The sequence below is a fragment of the Callithrix jacchus genome, chromosome 11 (genome assembly GCF_049354715.1).
Source record: "Callithrix jacchus isolate 240 chromosome 11, calJac240_pri, whole genome shotgun sequence".
NCBI classification, from domain to species: domain Eukaryota; kingdom Metazoa; phylum Chordata; class Mammalia; order Primates; family Cebidae; genus Callithrix; species Callithrix jacchus.
In genome coordinates, this window is record NC_133512.1 from 68,424,271 (window position 1) to 68,437,515 (window position 13,245).

At 31.4% G+C, this 13,245-nt stretch overlaps 1 long non-coding RNA gene and 1 pseudogene across 2 annotated transcripts in view; both read right to left on the reverse strand.

The window, feature by feature from the left end:
- Positions 1 to 13,245, reverse strand: part of LOC128928423 (uncharacterized) — a 170,691-nt gene that overhangs the window by 49,293 nt on the left and 108,153 nt on the right. Inside the window, exon 3 of one of the 2 annotated variants that reach the window (XR_008473394.2) lies at positions 12,361 to 12,410. The exons of the other annotated variant lie outside the window; for it this stretch is intronic. This is a non-coding gene — a long non-coding RNA (uncharacterized LOC128928423). The remainder of the gene's footprint in view (positions 1 to 12,360; positions 12,411 to 13,245) is intronic. 2 annotated transcript variants of the gene reach the window in all.
- On the reverse strand, positions 678 to 2,211 carry LOC100386319 (signal recognition particle 19 kDa protein pseudogene; annotated as a pseudogene).

The following is a 13,245-nucleotide window of genomic DNA, read 5'->3' on the forward strand; positions in this document are numbered from 1 at the left end:
GTACTTTTCTTACCTTTACACAAAGGCATCTCCCTCACTCATCTGTCCATGTCTTAAAAATACATAATTAGGTTTTTTAAATTAGCATTTTATGTACTTGAATCCTTAAGTATCCCCCCATGTGCATGTGTGTCTATACCCACAAACACACACAAGTATAAATATATACATTTATATGTGTGCAAATATATATTTGTATAGGTATAAATGAGCATATAAATATAGCTATACAAATATATATCTAAATATAACAGGTATAATATATATACATAAATATATATATAAATATAAATGTTTATACAAACCAAAAAATAGAGACATCTACAGGTACAAGAGCATAGATGCCAGTGGAAAAAGAAACACCTTTTAGTGTTTAACACATTTACTTGAATTGTGTTTTGAAGTGATGAGGCTTTAGTTCCATATATAGTTCCATATAAATTTAATAGGGAAGGAGACATGAGTAGTTAGAAAAGATAGCTACATTTTAGAAGCCCTGCAAATTTTGTTGTGCAGACCAGTTGATGACTTCTAATCTAGATAATCCCTAATTTTTTTCCAACTTTCAAAGTCAATAAAATAATTTGAGTTTACATTAATGAATAATTTCATATGCACTTATATTTAAATATGACATATAATAAAATCCTAAATTTGAGAATTTTTGTCTGATTATTCAAAATGTCATCAAGCTAAAAATATTTCTAAGAGATTATAGTAAATTTCTCAACTTTACTGCCTGCTATTCTTCTATAAACTGTTTCCTTTTTTTTTCAGTTTCAAATTTTATTTCATTAACTTAAAAGGCGGACAAAATGTTTATTTCAAATCTAATTGAAATTCATCTGAAACAAGTAACTTATTGTACAGTCCATTGTTGGTTTAAAAATATTCTTTCTTCCATAAAAAACTGCATTGAAAGACACAAAAAATGTTTTATACTTCCTAAAAGTGAGATGCAAACTTCTGATGTGAATTTTTTTCACTGTCAATTCCGATGATAAAGATGAGAGGCACAAGGGTTCACAGTTGAGTTAAATGATGCAAACAAAAAGCTTCTGTTTCCTCTGATACAAATTAGAAGCCACCATGTCTCTTACAGTAGTACCACATACTTGATGTTGATACTAGGTTACTTCTTTTTCTTTCCTTTCCCTTTTTTACTTCCCTCTTTTTGTTGAAGACTTTGGTCACCACCTCCTGTTCTTTTGTGTCCTTGTTTTTAATTTAGTTATCATTTCTGCTGCATACAACATTACTGACTTACATGATGGGAACTGTACAAGGCAGAGGCTGCCATCTTCCTGTTTGAGCTGTATCTGGAATCTGCCTCTGTATTGAACATCACGATTCCATTCTCTAGAGTACATTTTACTTTTCTCAAGAAATAGGATAAGTCCAACTGCTGAACATACATCTTGAATCTCCATAGCTGTAGAATTTTCAAAAGCCTTACTTATGGGGATTCGCCTTCCCTCTGTGATGGTCTTCTTATTGTTTAAATCAGTAGGATAGATACACATAAACCTGTCCTTGTTGGCTGGGGACCACGTGGCAACGCAAGCCGTCTTCATGAGACTCCAAACTGTGACAGCCCAGGAGCCGCAGGCAGAAACCTGGGAGGAACGCATCTCTGAGTTTTTATATGAACTGTTTCTTAATTGCTATCACTATGTCTTCTGGACTTTAACAGTAACATTGGGGTTAGCACATCTTTTTTTTTGTTTGTTTTCCATGTTTCCAGTTCTATCTTATTAAATAGAGACAAGATCCTTGAGTTTAACCACTCTGGCATACACTAATGTTGGTTATTAAAGTTCTAGTTAAAACTAAAACATTGTATCACTGTAAATAATAGAAGTTGCCGGGTTTAAGTACTAATCTCAACCAGATTGTAAGCAAACTAGCTTACATTAACCAAAATGTAAAGAATCATTTTATCTTAAATTAGTAGTGTATAAATTTAAAAGTGATGGTGTTTATAATTTTAATAATGTATAATAAATATACTTTACATTTGAAGATGTGTTTGTTCTTGAGAGATTTTTTGTCAAACATAGCTAAAAATACCATAAAATAACATGGGATTCATTGAGTTATTTTATGAACTGAAAAATTTACTGATCATTTTGCCCGATTTGGGAAATTTAGAATTCCATTTTGTTTTTTATAGTTGGTAAATATATAGGTAGAGACCAAAATAAAAACTTCAGGAACTTGTCACAAACTTACATGTGATATAATTTTAGAATATTACATTTGAAGAGTTTTGCCAAAAAATTTCACAAGTTAGTCTATTGATCTATGAGAACCAAGATTTTTAAAACACTAAGGGTAATATAAACCTGTTTGTCTGTCCATGAATTCCCAGTATGCAATGAATATTCATGCAAACAATTGGCCATCATTTTAAAAAAGATATTAAAATTTCACACATTCTCTAAATACTTATACAGGAGAATGCCTTCTTTACAGGTACTCAAGCTCCTAATTTCCTCTTATAGAGTGAGTTCTCAGCTTTAATAATTTTATAAATGTAACTCCTCTAGGTAATAGGAAACAATATATAGTGCCCATGTTTGCATAGCATGTTATTATTTAAAAATTTGTTTGAATTAAGTGTTCATATAAAATAATTCATTTAACTGAAATTTATATTAAGAAAATGGCTCTTAGCTGTCCAACTTGTCCAGAAGTTTATGTTATTTGTGTTCTACTAACTGACACACATTTTACACTTTAAAAATGTATCCAATCTTCAGAATACAAGAAGAAAATTAAAAATAATATTAAAATTTTTAATTTCTATATTGATATTTTAAAATAAGAAAATATAGATAGCTTTGGTTTCTTTAATATATTAAAAGTTATAAATATACTAGCTAAGTATATAACAATACAGAAATGAAAATGTCTTTTTCTTAAAGATAATTCCAACTTAATTTATTTCTCTTTAATTGGGAACAGGTTCAAAGAACTTCCCAGATAAATTGGCTGTTTTAGTTATTGAAATTTATTTAATAAATATATGTAACAAAATTTTAGAATATGAGCATGCAGAAGTTTTATAATTCCAATTATTTGAAGCTTATGAATAGCTAAAAACTTAGTTTTTCTCTCTCTTGTAGATTATGTATCAAACAATTTTCCATAGACCAATAGTTCTAATTTTTTAATTGTGAACATTTAGAAATGTGGATGTGCTATATTGTGTTGTAACTGAAGAATCAGTTAGAGAAATCATGGTCTCTTGCCAAGATTAATTCTGGCAAGAACATTGGCATAATATATTAAAGCCCATGTCATAGAAACAGCACCTCAGAAATGGGAACTGGTGATTCAAGATTGGCAGAGTCCCCTAGTGCTTAATGTTAAGAACTAGCTTAAAGGCTGGTCATAATGATACTGGAGAAGGAATAATTCCTCCTTCCAACATGTTCTTAGAGTCCAAAAATATAGTGGAGATGGCAAAAAATTGTTGAAATATTACAGCTCTAGAAAGTTAGGTCAAGAGATGAACTTGGAAGCCGCCAATAAATAAAAGCCATAAATAATCATATAAATATTTTTGAAAGCTTTTGACAATTTCTATATAACATATATTATCACACTCCCTAAGGATATTGTTCTTATTTTTTATTCTTTTCAGTAATGCTTTTCCTCTCTTTAAACTTGTTAATTCCTCATTAATGATATGGATTCCTTTTTTTTTTTCTTTTACTTTAAGTTCATGTGCAGAATGTGCAGGTTAGTTACACATGTATACACATGCCATGGTGGTTTGCTGCGCCTACCAACTCATCATCTAGGTTTTAGGCCCTGCATGCATTAGGTTTCTGACCTAATGCTCTCCCTCCTCTTGCCTACCAACCCTTGATAGACCTGGGTGTGTGATGTTCCCCTCCCTGTGTCTATGTGTTCTCATTGTCCAACTCCCACTTGTGAGTGAGAAGATGCAGTGTTTGGTTTTCTGTTCCTGTATTAGTTTGCTGAGAATGACAGCTTTCAGGTTCATCCAGTCCCTGCAAAGGTCATGAACTCATTCTTTTTTATGGCTGCATAGTATTGATATGGATTCATTTTTAAAGGTAACACATTTCATAGGAAAATCTGTGAATAATTTCAGTTCAATTAACTAACTCATGCTCTTACCATTTAAAAATTTTTGTTCTTATAACCATAAAGTGCTTGTTCTTAAATAATTCTCATTGCTTTTTTATAAATTGACACTGCTTACAGTGATGGTACTATGCTAGAACCTCCATAATAAAGCCGTTAGAGGTAATAAGTGCTATTCTACGTCTTTTTAGAGTGAGACAATTGAAATTTAAATAATATATTATATATTGTTTACAGAAGACCTGTTGCATATTTTAATCAGTAATATTACTAGTTCAGTATATCTGCTTTATTTCACAAATGAATACTTAAGGAGAGAGGAAAAGGTGAAGGAATGAATAAGTTCAGTGGGCAAATAAGTGGTAAGATGAATTTTCTGTGAAGAGACGCATTATGCGAAGTTGTAGAGGCAAGGAACCCTCCCAATGTCCAGTTTTGAAGATTTAAAACAGTTTGATTATTCTGTAATCATAGGATCTGAGCCATTGGATATAGGGTGTGTGTGTGTGTGTGTGTGTGTGTAATATATCTGTGGTTTGTATGAACATATCTATAGCATAAAACTCTACAACTTAGCACTCTAACTCTCTAAAGCAAGAGAGCCATGTAGATCAGATCAATAGGTCTAGAAAATATAGTTCCCTGAATAACTCTCTCAGATTACTTCTAAAAAGGTGACTAAGCATTCCTTACATGGAAGAAATATCATTTTTATAAAGGGGCGGGGCATCTTAAGGATAATATAAAATTAATAACAGTATTATAAGAAATTAGAGTTATTTGAGTAATGGAGTGGATTTCAGTGTGTGTTCATATTAATATTATATTCTCTGTAACTCAAAGGAAAGCAGTTTTTCTGAAATTTTTATTTTACTCCAGGGAAAATCAGAATATAAGAGCATACTATAAACAAATGTATTTTAACAATAACTTCCACCTCCATCTTATTATAGCCATTGGTTATTGATTTCTGCAATGTTTTCCTGTTTGTACGTTCAATATCTCTTCTATATCTGGTTTTATACAGGCATTTTCTTGAAATATATATGTACATATTTTTTATTTCATATAAAATGGAAAGAAACAATAGGAAGAAATGAAAGTTTAGTTTAAGTACTGGGCAATGATTTTTCTTTTCATAGACAAATCTAGATACCTGTGTTTGATTTGAAAGTGTTTTATAACCAGTATTTCAGTTTAAAACATTATAAGTATGCCAGGTTAATTTAAGAAATATTTAATCAGCAAGGGGAAAGTGCTTAGAATTTTATTTAAAATTTAAGCTTATGGCCTGGCATGACGACTTACACCTGTAATCCTAGGACTTTGGAAGATCGAGGCAGGAGGATCACTTGAGCCTAGGAGTTCAAGACCAGCCTGGGCAATATAGACCTCATCTCTACAAATTTTATTTTTTTTAATTGATTGGGTATACTGCATGCTGCCAGCTACTTGAGAGGCTGAGGTGGGAGGATGGCTTGAGCCCAGAAGGTCCAGATTGCAATAAGCCTGGTTCACACCACTGCACTCCAGCCTGGATGAGAGAGTGAGACCCTGTGTCAAAAAACAACAAAACCAAAAACTAAAAATAAAGAAATTATAAAACAGAAAAACCATAGTTTGTTAGATGTGAAACAGTTTTGAGGACATGGGAACTGAACTACCATTCTGAAAAATGCCCTCTTTCAATGAATTGACACTATTCAGAATATTCAGAATATCGTCTTTTAAGGAGTAAGGAGTAAAAGAGACTTTTTCTGAGGACACATACAGAAGCAGGACATTTAGCAACAGTGTAAACTCTGATAATGGTGAAGTAGAAAGCAGTATTAAGTAGAGAGGCAGTATAGCATACCAGCTAAAATTTGGACTTACAGTTATGTGTTTTGAGTTCAGGTTCTCTCACTTTATTTATGTTTGAGCTTAAACATTCTATTTTGTCTGTTTTCACTTTCTATTACAGGATATTGTTCACAGGGTTATTGTGTGGTATATGTATTAATGTAAGTGAATATTCCATAAATATTAGTTGTTTTTATTATTATGTACTATTAATAAAGCAGCTATGAAAAATACTGTGAACAAACAAACAGATGCTATCTTTCCTTTTTCTAAGCTATACTTGGAGGGAGAGAGGGAGACTAATGACGTGTCATTTTCTGGGAAATATGGTTAAGAATGCTTTAATTTGAAAAGAATCCGTACTTAAATAGTGAAATTGAGTTTAAATATTAGCAAGTGTCCTTTATGGCCTCCAGCAGACAATCCATCAAACCAAGCTGCATCTGCAATAGACAGAAAGGGATAGTGGAATTTGCTCTGCACTCTCAGGTGGGCTTCTAAGAAACTGTTCAAAGAGGAGGGGCCTAAGGATGCTCAAGTATTATTAAGGAAAGTAAGGAAAATATAAGGTGAAGTAGGCATTTTGTTTTCTTAAATCAAGGACATAAAGTGGATTCCTTTTATGTTTCATTCTGAAAAATTAGTAGTGTTTTCATTGAGTATTACTTTGAAAATAACTCTGAGATGGTGTATATTCTTCAGGAGCTAACTACAGCAAGAACTTAGGAATGAAACATAATTCTAGATAGTCTGAATTAGTTGTAAACATAAAAAATGCTTGGGAACTCTCACAGTTATCCATATGTTTGGGCAATGACAGATACCAATGAAACAGTTATTTTAATAGACAAGCAATGTTCATTACTGGGAAGAAGAAAGATGATTGCAAGTCACTTATTAGACAGTTTGTATCAAAGTAAAAGCTTAGGTTATAATCTAGAGTCAAAGAATTTAAACATTCTCAAAGATAATATAGTCGCCTTGTCAATCTAATTGCTGAAATCATCAGCATATTTGAAACAAGTCACACAGTCTAATAGATTAAGAATTTCTTTAGAACAAAATCTAGGCTGAGTTTACACGCAAAAAAAAATACTTAAAATTATTAAAAGTGAATGTTTCTAACAAACAAGATTGTCTAATAGTGAAATATGCTTTCCTTTAGGTGGTAAGTGCTCCTCAAGTATTTTTTAAGAGACTTGATGTTATATATCTTCTGAAATAAAGGAAAAATTATTAACATTTCCTATAATAATTAAAAGATTAACAATGTCTGTACCATTGAGCTTCCAAACTAACTTTAAAATTAAATAATTTCATATATGTCATGATTATCTGTCTTAGCCTTATTACATAGGAAATAGGCATCTATTAAATAAAAATTAATTCCTCATTAATAAAATTAAAAATAAGATGTGTACTTTACTTCTGAATAACCTCAGACTAGAAAGTATCTGTGATGAAACACTAAAATATATTCTTCAAGATGAATGGTAAGTGATGATCAGTAATGATAAGCAGTTACTAAAGCTGAAAATAATGCATCTAAAAATTAGACAAATAATGTATGAAATACAGCAAGATCTTTAAGACACAACCTGAAATAAAAAATATTCATGTTTTACAGAATATGAATGATGAGCCTCCTGTATGCAATCCACCACGTTTGGAAACTCAGATTTATTCCATTGTGAAGTGTCCTTTCATTCAGCTCAACTGTTCAGACATAGATCCTCCACAGGAACATCTGAGCTATTCAATTGTAGGAGGTAAGGCATACAATTTCAAAAACATTATTTCTCTGCTATTTTACAAGATTCATGTGAGATATTTTGTAACTGCTGGAAATATATCATCATGAAACATTTTAAAATAAAAATGTAAGACAATAGAAATCACAATACATAATGTAATTTTATTTCCTTTTTGTTACCTAATCATTCTCAGGAAATACAAATAATCAATTCACACTTCAGAGACTAGGTGTTGATCCTCCTTCTCTGGCCATCATGCAGAATTTCCAGTATGATGTATTTCAAGGGCTTCAGAGCCCTATGACTTTCCAGCTACTTACTGAAGTCACTGATGAATTAGGTGGGAATAAGGCTAGTCAGCTGTCAGCCACTACCACAGTCATAATTCATATACTTTCCTGGACCACAACACAGCCAACTTCTTCCACAAAAACAACTACAACTATAGTAAGTACTTAGTGATGAAATATAATTCTAAAGTCATCTGAATTAGTCATAAACATAGAAAGTGCCTGGAACATCTCACGGGAGTTATCCTTGTGTTTTGGCAATGAAAGACATCAATAAAACAGTTATTTTAATACATTTGGATTCTCATCCTCAATGTAAGGAGAAATTATTGTAGCCATTAAAAATTAATTTTGAATCAAAGTAAATATAGCAATGTTAATCATTTTTATAGGCCCTTTTAACATTTAATTTAGAATTCTCAGTACATCTGTCAATTATCATTACAGTATACTTGTCTCTATTTACATTAGAACTTATAAAGGTTTATTATGTAAATAGCACTATATTGAGCTCATAAAATATTTAACAAGCTTGTTTTTTTGAAAAATATTCAGTCTTACTGGAAGACAAAATATACACTTTGAGTCAATTCAAGCTGCTTTAAGAAAATGCCACAGACTACATGATGTAAACAACAGACGCTTATTTCTCATAGTTCTGGAAGCTGGGAATTCCAATGTTAAGGTATCAGCACATGTAGAGTGTGGTAAATACCCTTTTCTCTGGTTCCTAGATGGCTATCTTCTCACTATGTTCCCACATGGTGAAAAGAGGGATAGACAACTCTCTGGGGTCTTTTTTATAAGGACTCTAATATCAATCATGAGGGCCCCACCCTCATGATCTAATTACCTCAGAAATGTCCCAGTTCCTAATACCATCACACTGAGGGGTTAGGATTTTAACACGTGAATTTTGAGGGAATGCAAACATTTAGTCCATAAGACATTTATTTAAAAAGTTAAAGAAAGCTCCTCCCATTGCTTGATTTAATAGTCAAGAAGTTTTGTGTTAGTTATACAAAATCAGTATAATACAAATTTGAATATTCCTGATCCAAGGGAAAAGAGTTGATTGGGGTTGTATAGGACTGGTCATTCTCCCAAGTGTCTCAAATAAGCAAATTAAAATTTTCTCTGTAACACAGTAACAGTATTCTAGGCTTCCAATTAGTCTGATAATTTTTCAATCCAATTAACATACCACATGATTAAATATAGCCAGGCACGTGAGAAGATAAGATACTATGACCAACTGAGAAGCAGCAGAACCACAAAAAGTAGAAACAGAAACACAGTGGCTGTAAGTAATGGATTATCAAACATAAACTCAATTATTATTAAGTACATGAAATGTAAATCAAGTATGAAACTTGGTTAGGGTGTTGAAGACTATAAAGGTAATAAAATATGTTAAACTATTTTAAATATATCTAGAAATTGAAAATAATAAAGAACTGAAGATATGTCAGAAGAAACTATCTAGAATAAGATATGGAAAGATAAAAATGATGGGAATTACTAAGGGAAAGGGAGGACATAAAAATGAGAAAGAGAAGAGCTCATTTATTTTAATTTGAGAGATGAGACAGCAAGAGGAAAAGAAGCAGTGTCTGAATATTTTCAAAATTGATTAAAGATATCAAAGCGTAAATTGAAGAAGTCTCAATATTTCCTAGAGGAAAAAATGAAAAGAAATTTATAATTAAACACAACACAGAAAATCTACATAAAATCCAACTATAACAAGTATTAAAATCAATTGTTAAAAAAAGAGAAAGATTTCCTTCAAATGAGTGTTCACAAGACAGCTGACTTTATAATGAAAAGAATGGAAGCTAGAAAAATTGAAATGTTCCAGTAACTGAAAGAAAACTCCACCTAGAATTCTATACTCCGCAAAAAATACATTTAGGGGCAAATATATAAGCTTTCAATTCTGCTTTAACTGCATCTCACAGTATTTTTATTCATCCATTCCAAAATATTCTCTATTCCCTTAACTTCTAAAGATATGGAGAATGTTTTAGTTATCTGTTTTAATTTTTAGTCTAATTATTTAGGATCAGAGATCATAACCTTTGTGACTTCAGTCAACTGAAATAGGTGGGGAATTGGTCTGATATATGAACCAATTTTGTAAATGTTTAAGTGGACATATGATGTCTGTCAAAATGACGCTACAAAACAGTGGTAAAAGGATAAGAGTCAATAAATTATACTGGGCAATTGATATGCATATAGACATAGTAGAAACATACCCCTATAAATCATGTCTAAATGAATTATTAACATAAAATTGCAATAATAAAAAATAAAATTATTTTAGAAAGAATATGAGACTACCTAATTAATTTTGTAATAGGGAAAGCCTTCATAAATAAGAAAAAATACAACTAGCCATAAGAAAAAAATCTGAGGAAACTAAACACTTTAGAATTAAGAACTTCTTATGGATGAAAGGACAGGATGTCTAACTTTTGTTTTAAAATAATTTGGGCTAGAGAGGAGTAAGAAAGAATAAAGATTAAATAAAACAGTATACATTGACAGTTATTGGTATTGTATGATGGGTATCTGGTGGACTATTGTAATATTTTTACACCTTTGTAAAAAAAGTGTTAGGTTTCATAAGAAAAAAGTTGTAAAATAATTGAAAGGAAAATAAGCTGAGATTTCCATGAATTTTGTTAAACTATTAGTATTTAATATGGTAAATTGCTCCTCAACCCTCACAGATGAAATACTCTCACTTATTTAGTGCTTCACTAAAACTTTGTTATCTGCTTTAGAGCTTTTAGTCATATATTTTATATAGTTAAACTCTGTAATTTATAATTTAAATTGTGAATATTCTCCTGGTCATCAGCAAATTGCTTCTGAGTCCCTCTCCTTACTCCACAGCATAGGACAATAGAACTTTTTTTTTATATTCCCCAAATACGTAATAAAATCATTTTATAAGTCAGGTAAATATTGCTTAAGACTAAGTTACATTGTCAGTAATATTGTAAGATATTATGGTAGAATTTCAAACAGTTAAAAAGTGTCATTTTTCATTTCTGGCTCAACATGAACCTCACCTCCGTAATTCTGAGTCAGTTTTCTCTGCTATAATTGATCTTGCTCCTTTGCGAGTGGTATTTAGCCTGAATCATCAAGGGAAAAAAAACTCCTAATTTATGTTAACGCATGGATTTTCTTCATTCAATTTCCCTATTATTAAAGCAAAATCTAGCAAAGCAGAAGACATTGTAATAAAATATAATAGACAATCAAATTTTGAAGCAAGATGTGAAAAGGACTTTAAAATTTGTAGTTGAGCTAAGGGGTATTCAAATCTATATACTTCCTTTGGTAATCTACATTAGGCTTGCTAAGAGAGGCAGACCAATTAATACTGTCTTGAGATGATTAACCACCTGTGACTTACGAATTTATTCCTTAAGACTGTAGCAAATGATCCATCTTTTCTCCATAAGCAATATCAGTTTTTATAATTATACAAGTACTAATATAATATACGCATCTCTGCAGGGAGACATATGTGTAAAAAGTATAACCAAACCAGAAGTAACCTTAGAAATTTTGTGTTTTAACCCATTCATTGCGTAAGAAGGGAAAATAATATACAGATAGGTTATCACTTATATTTACTTGAGAGTGAGTACATAAACATACAAATACACCTATATATTTTATGATTTCCTTTTAAGAACTATTATTTCTAAATGTTTATCGAACATGCCACTGACTAGCCATTATTTATATTTGGGTATATGTATTAGTCCATTTGTCACACTGCTGATAAAGACATATCCAAGACTGGGAAGAAAAAGAGGTTTAAGTGGACTTAAGAGTTCCACAGGGCCGTGGAAGTCTCAGAATCATGGCGAGAGGTGAAAGGCACACGTAGTGGCAGCGAGAGAAAATGAGGAAGAAGCAAAAGCAGAAGCCCCTGATAAACCCATCAGAAATTGTGAGACTTATTCACTATCATAAGAATAGCACTGGATGAGAATAGCATGAGAGAAGCCCCCATGATTCAATTATCTCCCCCTGGGTCCCTCCCACAACACGTGGAAAGTCTGAGAAATACAAAACATATTAAGTTGAGATTTTAGTGGGGACACAGCCAAACCATATCAGTACGTTTTAAAGGTCTTTTGTATTTCTAGCTATCTGTCTATTTCCTGACTGTATGGTCAAACCTTGTGCTAGGTATTGGTGAACAAAGTTAAGAAAGAGAAAATCTTTTTATTATAAATGGTGGAATATCCAACTGTACCTGGTTTAAAGAATAAACATTCATATTCAGAAAGTGGAGGATTATTACAGCATAGATTTAACGATACCTGTACAACATTCTAAGGAAGATGGACTTTGTCTTCCAATCAGAGAGGATCTAAAGAAAGATCACAAGAGAGGGTGACAGTATCAGATATTTCTAAGTATGAATGATTTTAGAATAATGATGTAACAATATGAAGGGAAGATTGGTGGATGAAAATAAAGTGCTTACAAAACCAGTTAGGAGCTTGTATTAATAATCCAGATGAAAGACATAGGCTCTAAACCAAAGCAATAGTACTTTATGTGAAGATGAACTGCTATAGCTAAAATATACATAATTAATAGAATTTAACATCTATTTTATTTAAAATTTGTCCATTATTATACATATATATAATATGTCATAAGAAAGAGAATTTCTGTTAGGACCTAGCCATTATTATTATAGACTGTACATTTTATTATTAATACAAAGCAGATCTTTCTATTTAGAAAATTGAATGTGATATGAAAAATTAAAAACATTTCTAAATGGTTAGAATATACTGCCAGAATTTTATCTGCTTCTAAAATAGAACTATAAAAGCCTATTTCAGAAATAGAACATTCTTAAAGCCAGATTGCTAACAATGTCTATAAGTTTTAGAGGAAAAAAGGCCTAATGATAAAAAGTTCAAAGTAATTAAAAACAAATTCAATTACATTACAAATATTGCAGGAGATATCTTTAACATGAAATTCACTATAAATGCAGATTTTTTAAGGAAAATTTCATTCTAGTTTCTTGAGAAAAAAATTAGAGCATCCCATAAACTGTAATCTACTGAAGACATTCAATAAAGATCTTTGCATCTTTTACAATGCCATATATGGTACTTGCTAAATCAAAGACCAAATGCCAGACATTATAAGAAATGTATGTGATCGTTCATAATTGGGAGGAGGGG